Genomic DNA, 12,611 nt, shown 5'->3' on the forward strand with positions numbered 1-12,611 from the left:
ACAAGATATCGGTGTCTTCGATGTGATACTGCTCCTTTTAACACATATAGACCACAAAATAAGTGCCGAAATTTTGTTGTATCCCTTTAAAGGGATACTACAACGAAATTTCGGCGCTCATTTTTTGGTCTATATGTGTTCAAAAAAGCAGCATCACATCGAACATACCAATATCTTGTTAAAAAAGCCACAAAAAGGAATTTTAAAACGAATTAAACGATTAGCAAAGAGCACCTGGTGGATGTCGCTAACGCCTCGCTTGTAATGCCCGTCTAGGAACCTTGACAGCTAGTGACGGAGGTTGTCTCGTCTCCGGCCACGACGAGAGAAGAGGGGCAGGAGGAACTCCCCTCTTCCCGAGAATGCCTTCTGTGTGCCGCAGAAGTCGCTATTGTCCCCCTACAAGATTTCAGAAGATTAACCCGTCACTCAAAATTCGTACAAAAGCAGCCGCTGCGGTGGCTGGAACGACTAGGCCATCCTCTCGACCTCAGCCACGCCGTAGCTTTGCTCGTCTTGAGACGATCTACGTCACGATTGCGTTGGATGTCACGTGGTCTCCGCTGGGCCTTCTCCGAGCGCTTGCCAGAGTGGGCCGTTTATAACGAAAAATACAGCCACCAGGCTCAAAATACAAACGTGCGATTGTCATTTACGGATATTGTGGATCATATTCAACTTATTTTTGAACACAACAGGAATATTTCAAATTTCGTTGAAGTATCCCTTTAAGACCTTTGACCCTGGACACTCGAACTCATTTCCCTATACTGAAAGATACGTGCGAGATTCGTTACATCTCTTACTCCTTTTTTGTGCCTTTTTTTTTTTTCCTCTTTTTTATTTATTTCTTCCCAGGGCAGTAAATGTTCCGGTCCGAGTGAGAAACCTTCGCTTCTTGATCCCCATTCCTTTCGAACATACAATTGTAAATACATGGTGTTTCACGAAACTCATTACAATTCGATTTTGCAAAAAGTACGCATCGCACAGAAAGAATAAAGTGGAGGTCTTTTTGATCCCTTTTCAGGGGCCTATTTAAGAAAATGAATAAGTTCAGAATAATGCAATTTTTTCAGTAATTACCTCTCTTTAATGAATAAGTTCGAGGGCATGGTTTTAATTAGAATTTTGATGGCATCATCAAAAACCACTAAATCAATTGGTTCCAGAAAGTTGTAAGGCCCGTGCATCATTTCACGACGTTCCAAAAAAATAAAAAAACGCTCAAGCTAGGTGCTTTGCCACCCCCCCTTCCCGCCCCCCCCCCCCCTCCTCCTCCTCCTCCCTCCGTGGCCGAGGCGCGTAGTTACTGTTCCTCGTCCCTCGTGGCACAGGTGGCCAAATTACTTTTATTTTGTAAAAAAGGGCTTCGGTATTTATTGTCTGGCACGTTTCAACTTGAATGCCATATGCGAATCCTAGAGGCCTTTAGCGTAAATGTCATTTTAAATGCTCGTCTGACGGAGGTATAAGTCAGTCAGAAGGCATTTCTTGAGTGCCCCCAGTGGCAGGCGGTCGTTACGACGAAATGATCGGGACGCACAACGGCCCGTGTTCCTTAAGTTAACAGTGACTGTTTAGTGATGAAGTCAGACATCTCACAATTTGTTTTTCGAAATATCTCGTTCAGCCTTTTGTCGTGGGTGGCAGCTAGCTCACACACCGCTCCCCCATATTGGGGAAGAAAAAAAAAAAAGCAACAACGACAAAAAATAACATTATGCCGAAACCCACTTACACACACACCGACAACGTGCGTTGTCCCCTTGAGTTTCGATTGGATAGCACAGAACGATTGTTCCTTCGTTCTTTCCGAGTCTCGCGCGATCACTGCACAAAAATCACCCGAATGCAGTGGAGTGACTACAACACAGGGTTCATCGTTCTTCATCGTGCCTATAGAAAGGCGCAGCAGCAGCAGCAAGCCAGCCAGCGACGTGCAGTCATCAATACCTGGGGCACGCGAGCAGCAGCGATTGCTTCTCCAGAGCGTGCACCCCCCCCCCCCCCCCCCTCCTTCTCCTCTCTCGTCAATGAAAGGTTCGTTCAGAGCCGCCCTGCGCAAACACCGGGGCCCTAAGCCCCTGTTCTCGAGAGCGTGCCTGTGCCGGGCAATTTATTCGACCGTGTCGTGCACCGTCCTCAAACAAAACGAAGCGGGCATCACGAAATCGAGTGATGAAGCCTTCGACATCAGATTGAAAACCCGTCATTTTATCTTCTTTTCTTTTATTTTTTTTTTTCTACTTTCGCTCGCAAATCGATTGTTCTAGTTAAGCAGAGCTCGCTGGCGGCCCCTTGAGGGGTTTCGTGCATGCATGAACAGCAAAATGTGTCCTTCGAAGGCGTCCTCTTTTAATTAATTCGATTTGTTGTCTCGACGAGATTCGATTACAAGGTTCCCTTCTGCTCCCTGAAATCAAAATATGCTCTAACGTTTGTGGAGCTGTATAAGTAAAGGAGGCGGGGGGCAGTCAAGTTGTCTCATTTCCCTCGCAATGAACTTGCATTGCAGCAATGGGTACGATACAAAGTGTCCCCGAAACAAATTGCAATTCATTTTTTTCGCCGGAAAAATAAACTGCAACGCCGACCGCTCAGTCTCCGCACAAAGGTAGCGCTAACGGTCCGGCCCAGATGCCCAGGTTTCAAAACTAAGTTGGAGGGCTCCTTTGTGTGTGTACGTTTGTTCATAATACGTCCGAAATATGTTGCCATATTCCTCTCTCTCTTCATGCCCCAGCAATTGTAGCTGCTCGGAGGAAAGCCAAGCCGTCCACGCAACATGTGACATTTTTGTTTAAACTGTCTCAAAAAGCCTTTCCTTTCAACCGTACTCCACACAAAACCAGAAACAAAAAAGAAATAGGAAATCTCTTTGTCACGTGAGTCAGCCTCGCAATACCTCAAGAAAGAGTAGAATTTCGATTTTTCGCGACGTCCGTTGCCGGTAAATCAATTCCTTCGAAAACAGCGCGGAAGCATTTTGCTCCGCCTCCTCTCCTTAGCCACTTTGGGACGTGTCTTTCGCAGCTGCGGACAACACTTCGACCGGTATCGAAAGCATTTTTCATTCCATTCCCTCCAATGTCCGCGCCCCGACCCGGCTTGTCCGACTCGGACTCCTCCCGCGGTGTCCGAAACGATTCCCGCGTGCCGACCGATCGATCTGTCGGAATGTAGACTTTCTATCTCACGGACGCTGTCTCCCCACGAGCGGAATATTTCTACAATAGGCGCAACCTCCGGAACATTGCAGCGTTTCGAGAACGTACGAGCACTCGCCAATACAATATGCGGCAGCCTTTTTGTGCCACGTTGTCAGGGCAAGCCTTTTCCGTCTTCGCGGGGAGAAAATCGTCCGCTACTTTTTGTAGGGGTTGCGGTGACGTCAGAACTACACCGAGCTCTGATTGGATTTGATTGAAAGGATAGTGGGTAGACCTCACTGCTAAATGCCTCAAAGTCTACTCACTATTTTTTAGAGCGCAGCTCTTAGGCGCCCGTTTCCGGCTTGAGCGCCGTCGCCGTCGCCGTCGCCCTCGGCGTAACCGCGCGGTGCATTATGTGTAAATTTTCCCGAAGGAACCCGAGGTCCTTCGGGAGGACCTCGGGAGGACCTCGGGTTCCTTCGGGAGGACCTCGGGAGGACTTCGGGTTTTTTCGGGAGAACCTCGGAAGGACCTCGGGTTCCTTCGGGAAGACCTCGGGTTCCTTGGGGAGGACCTCGGGTTCCTTGGGGAGGACCTCGGGCTCCTTCGGGAGGACCTCGGGTTCCTTCGGGAGGACCGAGGGGGGGCAGGGGATCACGTGACCTGGGGGGTCACGCGACGATGACGTCATCAGTGACGTCATAAGTGATGATGTGGATGCCGATGACGTCATCAGTGACGTCACTGACGACGTCATCGTCACGTGACCCCGCCCCAGGTCACGTGACCCCCCCCCCCTTCCTAGGTCAACTGACCCCCCCAGTACCCTTCCCTCCTCCTCCTCAAGAGCTGCGCTCTAATTCGGCGTTACAGAGAGTTGTAAACGGCTTTCATTTTAGAGCGCAGCTCTTAGGCGCCCGTTTCCGGCTTGAGCGGCGTCGGCGTCGCCGTCGCCGTCGCCGTCGGCGTAACCGCGCGGTGCATTATGGGTACATTTTCCCGAAGGAACCCGAGGTCCTCCCGAAGGACCTCGGGTTCCTTCGAGAGGACCTGGGGTTCCTTCGGGAGGACCTCGGGTTCCTTCGGGAGGACCTCGGGTTTCTTCGGGAGGACCTCGGGTTCCTTCGGGAGGACCTCGGGAGGACCTCGGGGTCCTTCGGGAGGACCTCGGAAGACCTCGGGTTCCTTTGGGAGGACCTAGGGGGGGGGGGGGGAGCGGGGGGAGGGGGTACACGTGACCTGGGGGGTCACGTGACGATGACGTCATTAGTGATGATGACTGACCCCCCAGTACCCTTCCCTCCTCCTCCTCAAGAGCTGCGCTCTAATTCGGCGTTACAGGAAGTTGTAAACGGCTTTCATTTTTTCTTCTTTTTTTCAATCAACGAAAGCAGACGAACTTGCGCTCCGCATAGTGCTCTGCTCTAACGCTGTCAAAACAACTTGCGCGAGCACCTAGAGGAGAAGTCCCGCTCATGACGTCATCGTGAGTGGATCGCCGACCCGCCCCAAGCGAAAAAATCTCGCCGCTAAATTTAGCGGAAAAAATTCCCCGCTAAATTTAGCGGAAAAATGTCCCTTAAATGAAGGGCGAACAGGAAAGGAAAAGTGCATAGCCTCCTCTCCGTACCTTCTCCTCAAGAGCTGCGCTAAAATTCGGCGTTACAAGGGATTGTAAACGTCTCATTTTTTTTCTCTCGAAACCCAAGAGCCGTCATAACAACTACGCAGTCACTGTCAGCTTTTAGAGACGCGGGGCGTGGCGAGCATCTCATTATAGCTTCACGACCAATCAGATTGCGGCATTTGGCGACGAGGACGCCCAAGGACCAATAACGAAGCAAGAAACATGAACGTAAAAGCCACGCCCAGCGTTTCCTAAGCCGCCATTGACAATTATTGTGTGGTGGCTATAGTTCTCGCTTGGAGCACGAACATAAGGGGTAAATTTTGGTGAAGCTCGGCAAAAACCCTTCAATAAATAAAATTTCGAAAAAGCGCCGTTATTGTGTCGTCGTGCTAACGGTGTCCAGCAGTGTACGCGGCACACCATAAACTCCCCAACCGGTAAACACTGAAAATAATCTCCCAAAGAAAAAATTATTTTGAAAGTGTAATAGGGACGCAAATGACAACACAAATGACACGGGTCCCTGCCGTCTGTGTTGTCTTCTTTACCCTTTCGCTGTCGTAAATTAGCCACCAGCGCGCTCAACTATGTATCCATAAATTATTGTAACTGTGTGTACCGATTATAATAACAAGAATGTAAAGACAAAATCCCAACGGAAGATTGCAATTTGGGAGCTCAGAGGTGGCCTAACTACTCGTTCGTTTATTAAATGAGACCTAAGACGAGGCACGGAAGAAAGAGAACATCAGCGTTGAGACATCGCGGTGTGCTCAGCGTGGACCCCCGGGAGCCATGGCACAACCCAACAACATATTATTCATGGAAAGCCGTCGCAGAAGGACGCTGGTCAGGCGGCACAGCCTGATGTATTACTGATGACGACCGCCCAAGAGCCAACGAGCTACGCGAGGGAATGCCCCCTGAGCACAATGATGCGGGATTATTTAACGGCCGTCTTCTTGAGCTGAAAAGAGCGGGCGTCATGCGCGCGGAACGGGGGCTACCAAAAGATTCTGGTAAATCTCATCCTCGATTAAATTGCGCACGCTGTCTCAGCGGGGTGTAATTTAAATACTAAATCGGGAACCGCTGGACCGCGTGGCCTCAGCTTGATACATGGTGAAAAAGTAAAAGGTTTCAAAAGAGATGCCATCGGGCACTCCCGCGGCGCCTTCAACTTGATTCCAATCATCAAAATATAATGCTTCATTCGCTTAGGCGATGCCGAGACAGAGCCTAAGGACAGACTCTTATTGGGGACTGAGAACAGCTTTAACTGAGCGGCGCTACAAGTATTAACATTTATAATGAATGGCTGAATGGTAGTCCTCTTCGATCGTATGGATGAGCCGCCGGGCTGGGTTCTAATAAATGTCCGCCACGATCAAGTTCGCTGATTATCGAGCAATTAGTCTGAGGAAAAATGAGAAAGTTGGCAAGCGAACGCTACCGCTCGTTTCATGCACTAAGTACAAAACGAGCGTGTTGGTAACAGTAATTAAACATGTATCTTCCTCCTGTTTAATTTCCTGCACATGTCCCCTTCCTCGTGTTCTTTTATGTGTATACAGACAACGCGTCATATCAGTCTCCTAGTTTAGTTATTTTTCCGAAAGCTTCCGGCCCTTTCCCAAACAGGTGCTTACCAACGGTTCTGAGGCCAGATTCATAAAAAACCTCTTACCTACGACATCTTAGCTACGATGTTCGTAAAGTTACGATCATCGTAAGGTGAGGCAAGAACGGTATTCACAAACGCGTTCTTAAAGGCCGACGACCAGACTCGAGATTCTGCAAGGCAGAAGACCCTCCTCTCCACGCCTTCGGGCGAGGGAAGCGAAGGATGGAAAGAAGGGAACAAGAGGGGCGGGCGTGGGTGGAAAGGGTAGGAGGGAGAGGAGGAAGCGGGCGAAAAGTGGAAAGCGCGAACTGGTCGTCGGTCTTTAAGTGAGAGGAGGAAAGTTACGACCTCTTAAGGAGAAACGATGACTTCCGGTGCTGTTGCTATGGCAACGGCGTCTTCGGCAAAACGAACAACCAATTGGAGAGCTAGGCATAGTTCGGAGCACGTGGATTTTTTAATAACAAACACAGGCTAACCACTCGTTGATAGACGAGTGTATGTCCTGTCCTGTCTGTGTGTAAATGTTTAGTGTTCAAGCTGATTCTCATAAACACGGGCGGCCTTTCCACCACCGCTTGTCTGGGGTTCGTGTCCGTGCACTGGTATATCGACGCTAACACGATTTAAACGCTTCGTTGACTGCTACAAACTCGTTCGCTACGAAGTCAACACAACTGTCATCGTTGGTAAACGCCCCGTGCCAGTCGTTTGCAAAGCGACGTAGATGGAAACAAATCGCCGCGGCGTTTCTCGCGGCCTCGGAAATGCAGGAATCAGCCGACGTTAAAAAAGATACGTTTAAACTACGAGAGTGTCCAGCAAGAGTCACACAAATACCTGTTCACACTCGGAGCGGACGCGTGCGTTTGATCGAAGTGCTGGATTCAGACTGCGTTTCGGTAAGCGCTTCGGGACCGATCTTCTACGATTGCAACTTGATACTGATGTGACACTCGTCAAAGAAAGTTTGGACCGGCATCGCGTAGCTCCCACAAACTGATATGGCTCGACAGTTAAAAATGGCTTTCTAATAACAAAGTGTACATACCGTGTTGCGAAGGTAATCCATACGGCGTTTATTTGAGCTCTATATCACACAAAACAAGGAGATAGAATCGAGGAGTCCCTTTTCGACGACAGCGTTCGTCACCGCTGCCTCGGAAAACAAGGTGATCGAGATGATAAGGGGAATAGGTTGACCTCTGAAATTCAGTTCAGCTATCGAACTATTCATACGGGGAGGGTCCACAAGGGTCGCGCGGGCATATTCCATTCAGCAAGCCAGCCATTCGTGGGCAGACGGTCTTGGCCAAAAACTGTCTGAGCAATGCTGCGCCGGAACGGGTCGGAGTGCCTGCTAGGCCTATATATTCTGCCGAGCTCGCTTGGTCGGTGGGATCGTTGCCTTTGTTGCCTTTTCCGGGTGTCTGTGGATCCAGCTTTCATGTTCGTCGTAGTCGGTTTCAAGTACTTCTTCATTTTTTCCTTGCTCTTTGAAGTCGGGACGCGCAATAAGAGCATGTAGTAAAATAAATGTCCGTTGGGGCGTCGCGACCGAGCAACTGAGCGACGTTGTCGGCCATGTTAATTTGATCGTAGAAACTGCGTAAGACAGCTTCGGAGCTGTCGTATGATTCTGTCGTAACCTGCGCTAAAGTTACGACAATTTTGTTTCGAGAATACGGATTTTCTCTCAAATTTGTCGTGCGCATTTTTTTCGTCGTAAGTTCGCTTTGAGAATCCGGCCTCTGAATGCTGAGATCGTGTGTTATTTTAAAGCGATAGCTTTATATGGGAGCCCTGCGCGGACCATGCTCGCTTTGCTTGTGTTGGTGATGGTCGCACCGTAGCAAGGTCGTGAGAGAGAGTATCTGCGATGGAGCGCGGCTGTTGGTTTGACGCCATAGAGGACGCGACCAATGGCGCCGCCCCGGGCAAAGGGGCCAGCCGTGCGCTAGCACTCCCCTCTCCGCCCAGCTCTCCCTCCCTCTCTTCCCTCTGCCTCCCTTCCTCCCCCTGTCTTCTGCGTAGTAGGGTACAAACTACGTATTAGTAGAATATACCTTTTTTGCTTACTCTTGTCCCCAGCCACCTGGTACACATATTTGGTATGAGTGACGAAAAAATAATAAAACATTTCAACCTCCAAATAGCAAAAAGATAGAAGAGAAACAAAACGAGCATATCACTCTAAAAAAAAAAAAAAAAAACCGTGCGTCTACTTTCCCGCACAACACTCGGAGAGCCAATCACCCCAACTTACGGAGGCAGCTCAGCGAATGACGATGGCGAAACATATGTTTAGACCAAAAAAACGCAGTCTGAGTTGTGACATTAAGCAATGCAGAACGTCACGCTTGCAATGCTTAATGTCACAACTCAGACTGCGTTTTGTATCATTCGCTGAGCTGCTCTCTGTAAGTTGCGGTGATTGGCTCTCCGAGTGTTGTGCGAGAAAGTAGACGCACGGACTTTTTTTAGAGTGTAGGTGAGGGTTACGCTTAAGTTATATCCTAAATGTATTCTACTGGCGTGGCGACGGCAAAACAGTGTTTTCGCTATACTGAAAGTAACGATATTTGAAGATGGCGGCGCCCTTGAGAAGTGGGTGTACAATCTAGTAGGTGCGGATGCGTTTTGAAGTGCAGCTCGTTAAAAACCCCACCGAGTGCTGTCGCGGCTTTCTCGCAATTCATGGAATATCTAAGGCAGGCGATTTTGTTAATTATGTAAGCTGTGGGTATAATCAGCAAGTTCGAAACGGCTCAACAAGCGTAATCGTTTCACTTCTAATTTGTGCACATCTGACTATGCCTGTCTAATCGGCTGCTCTGTAGCGTGCATTCCGAAACTTCTTCGCCGCTTTCCGATGAAAACTCGGTGGCGCCGATCAGCGGCTGCGAAACCCAGTGAACGGGAAATGGGGATGCACCGCGTGTCATGCAGAATTGAGTACCATTTCGTGTGTTTGGTTACACTGGTTTGGCTGTAGTCTGGGTTAATGTGCTACCAGATTTGTGCCAAAGGAAACTTAAGAGACCATGAAATGATATTGGGTTCGAATTTCAATGTGTGGCGACCTTGAATGTGCCAAAAAAAAAAAAACTTGTTTAAGGTGATGGTTTTAAGACTTTCAATTCTATAAAGACCGTGAAACGAACGAACAATACATGCAAATGACGTAACTCGCTGTGATAATTTACATGCTGAAAAGAAAGGGATGACACAAACGCTAAAAGCAAGTCGAGATGATTGCTGTGATGCGGTATACAGCAGAGAGGTACCGACCGAAAACCGACGGTTTTAGAAAAAAAACTCTAGATTCAACTCACGGTACCTCGAATGACGAGGTACCAGTTATCGAAAAACTATCTCTCTATCTCGTATTAAAATATGGAATGCTTTTTTAACGGATCCCCCGTACCAGAAATAGGGTCCGTCCGTCCGTCCGCGCACATCCCCGCTAAATTTAGCGAAGAAACTGACGTAACGTGACGTCAGGCTGTCACGTGACCTCAGTAGTTGACAACGCGATGCTACGTCACGTGACCACGTCGTGTTACGGCGATTTTCGAGCTAAGTTTAGCGGGAAAATTGGCGTAGGTGACGTCATCTTATCACGTGACACCACGTAACGTGACCAAGTCGCGTGACGTCAAATCACGTGACGTCAATTTCCTCGCTTAATTTAACGTGAAACTTGAACCCATACATCCCGTCCACACATCAAAATCGGTTCTTAAGTATAGAAACAAATTATGTAACAGGAGCCGGCGTGTCATGTTCTCGGATGTCGCGATCCTGGCGGTTGGTGTTAGAAGTTTGGTAAAAAAGCACGAGAAAACGCGAGTGTCGCTGTCGTCGTGGAGTCTCAACTTCAGACTGCCAAAGCTTCCGTGGAATGTCACACCTTAAGAGTGTCCTGCAGCAGAAGAGGCGCCTCGCACACCCACCAGCGCGGCTGTGACACGTCCAGGATCGCGGTCGGCGATAGCAAGATACTTCATGACGTCGTCGGGCGGGAATAGAAAAACACCTTTTTTTTTTTTTATCTTAGGACGCGGTAAACACATTATTTGGAGGCGCGTTCCACGCAGCGTACTCCATCGTGCCGGTTCCCGACACGAGCGCCATCTGCGAGGGGGATCACTTTATTACGGGGCAACATCGTCGTTAATTATGCACGGCTAATCGCCCCCCGGCAAGAAGGCGCTGGGTGATCAACAAGAGGTGTGCGGGAACACGCGATGCTACACCGCTAGCTTGATGACAAGTTAAATGGGGCACAGGACAAGCGGACTAACGAGGAAATAATGACATTCATAGGAGCTGCTGCGTAAGGGGGCATCAGACCCAGTCAAGCTTCCTGTTGGACCCCATGATGACATTAACCCAAGTCTGGGGCAGAAGAAGGAAAAACGTTTACAGTAGTGAACTCTAAACTCTCGTTGATTGGCTTTTGGACTGGCAACATCTTGAGATAGAGGAAAAAAAGGGTGCAAAAGCATTTGTCCAGTCAAAGGTTGAATTTGTGCTCTCCTTTGTGTTGTGAGTGTGGTTCTCTTGTGCGTGTCCTTGAAAACAGGATGTTCTGCGTTTAGTGGCGTTGTGGTTCTGTGCATATAAGGAGAATGATAAACAAAACGCGTTAATTAAATTCCGGACGTTGTTTGTCCCTATTTCTTTTTTTTTACCTCCCTAAACCTTTGTCATCCTTCTGCCCCAGTCTTGGTTTAGTATCACTATGGTGAACATCCACCAGCTCACGGGCACACCAACTGCATTTTAGTTACTCCTGTTGGAACCTTTTTGTCTGGCGGCCTTGGCGGAAGGCGTGTTGATGAAAATAACTTCCTTTATTAACGCGCTAGAAACTAATCGCTGACATCCGATGTTCTTTTGTTGTTTTTTTTTTGTTGTTTTTTATAAAATGAGAATTTGTTTTTCTCTTTTTGTACAGGCTACTTCAATCTCAAGGAGTGAACAGGATGTATGATGTGTGAACAACAAATACAGCATCTGTACATAATAAATAATTGATTGGTACGCGCACATACACCTAGCAACAAGAACTTACAGTTTTTTAACTCATACTTAGATAATGAGAGATTGTCTGATGAAGACGTGTGCACAATAAAGAGACCTCTTCCATAACCAAAGCGATCCTGTAGCGGCCAGATGCAAAGCGATGTCTCTTGGGTACCTGTCGGTCGTTAAGCTTCGGTTTGGATTGGCCAACATTACTTTACGACATCACGTCACGAGCAAATACGGTGCGTGCATTTTCAAATGTGCGACTTTCCTGCAATGTATAATACTGTAGCCCCAACATTCCTACCAAAACAAATGAAATGCTAGGACACCTTTTTTGGGGGAGCTACCGATTTGACGGGGTTTGTGCGCGGGAAAGCACAGGACGACACTGGCACAGGGAAGAAGTATACTGGGCCGGTCATTTTGTTATTTCGGCCCAGAAGCTACAATTGTGACGAGGGGGTTAGAAAAACAAAATATCCTCGTTAGCCGATTGACGCGTTTTAAAGCCCCTAAAACTTGGCTCAAGCGATACGACAATCGCATGTCTATAAATAGAAATAAACCTATTGTACACACACGGGCACACAAACAGATATATATACACTTTTAGCTAATCAGAATGAGTGCAGCGGTGTGAATTAACATAAGCCATAGAAAAGGTGTAGAGATAACTTGAGAATAAAACGAATCTGCGAAATGCATTTGAAAACCACATGAAAATTAAAATGCAATGTAAAAGAGAGAAGTGTATAAAATAAATCTGCAAAACAAAATGCGCGTAAAAGCCACAATACAAAATACTACGATGCAAAATAGAAAAGAGTACAAAACAAATCTACAAAGATTCCTTTTATAAGAATTAAAACCAAAATATACAGACTACTATGTAAAAGAGAAGTGCGCATGAAACGAATCTGAGAAGGATGCACTTAAAAACCTCAAAATTATTGTCGTCAACTCTGGCCTAAAAAGGCCAGAAATGGCGGCAATATTATGGTTGCTCTGGGAAGCATCTCAACTAAAAAGCAAATGACAAACCACGTAGACGCTACTGGTGCATATCTCAAAGATGGGGCATTCGTAAAGCGAATCGAAGGGTAATGACGACTTTGAAATGGAAGTTGAGGCCACAGTTTTGTCGTTCTTTTTTTTTTAAATGTTG

Source organism: Ixodes scapularis, unplaced genomic scaffold (genome assembly GCF_016920785.2).
Source record: "Ixodes scapularis isolate PalLabHiFi unplaced genomic scaffold, ASM1692078v2 PGA_scaffold1__304_contigs__length_218370807, whole genome shotgun sequence".
Taxonomy (NCBI): Eukaryota; Metazoa; Arthropoda; class Arachnida; order Ixodida; family Ixodidae; genus Ixodes; species Ixodes scapularis.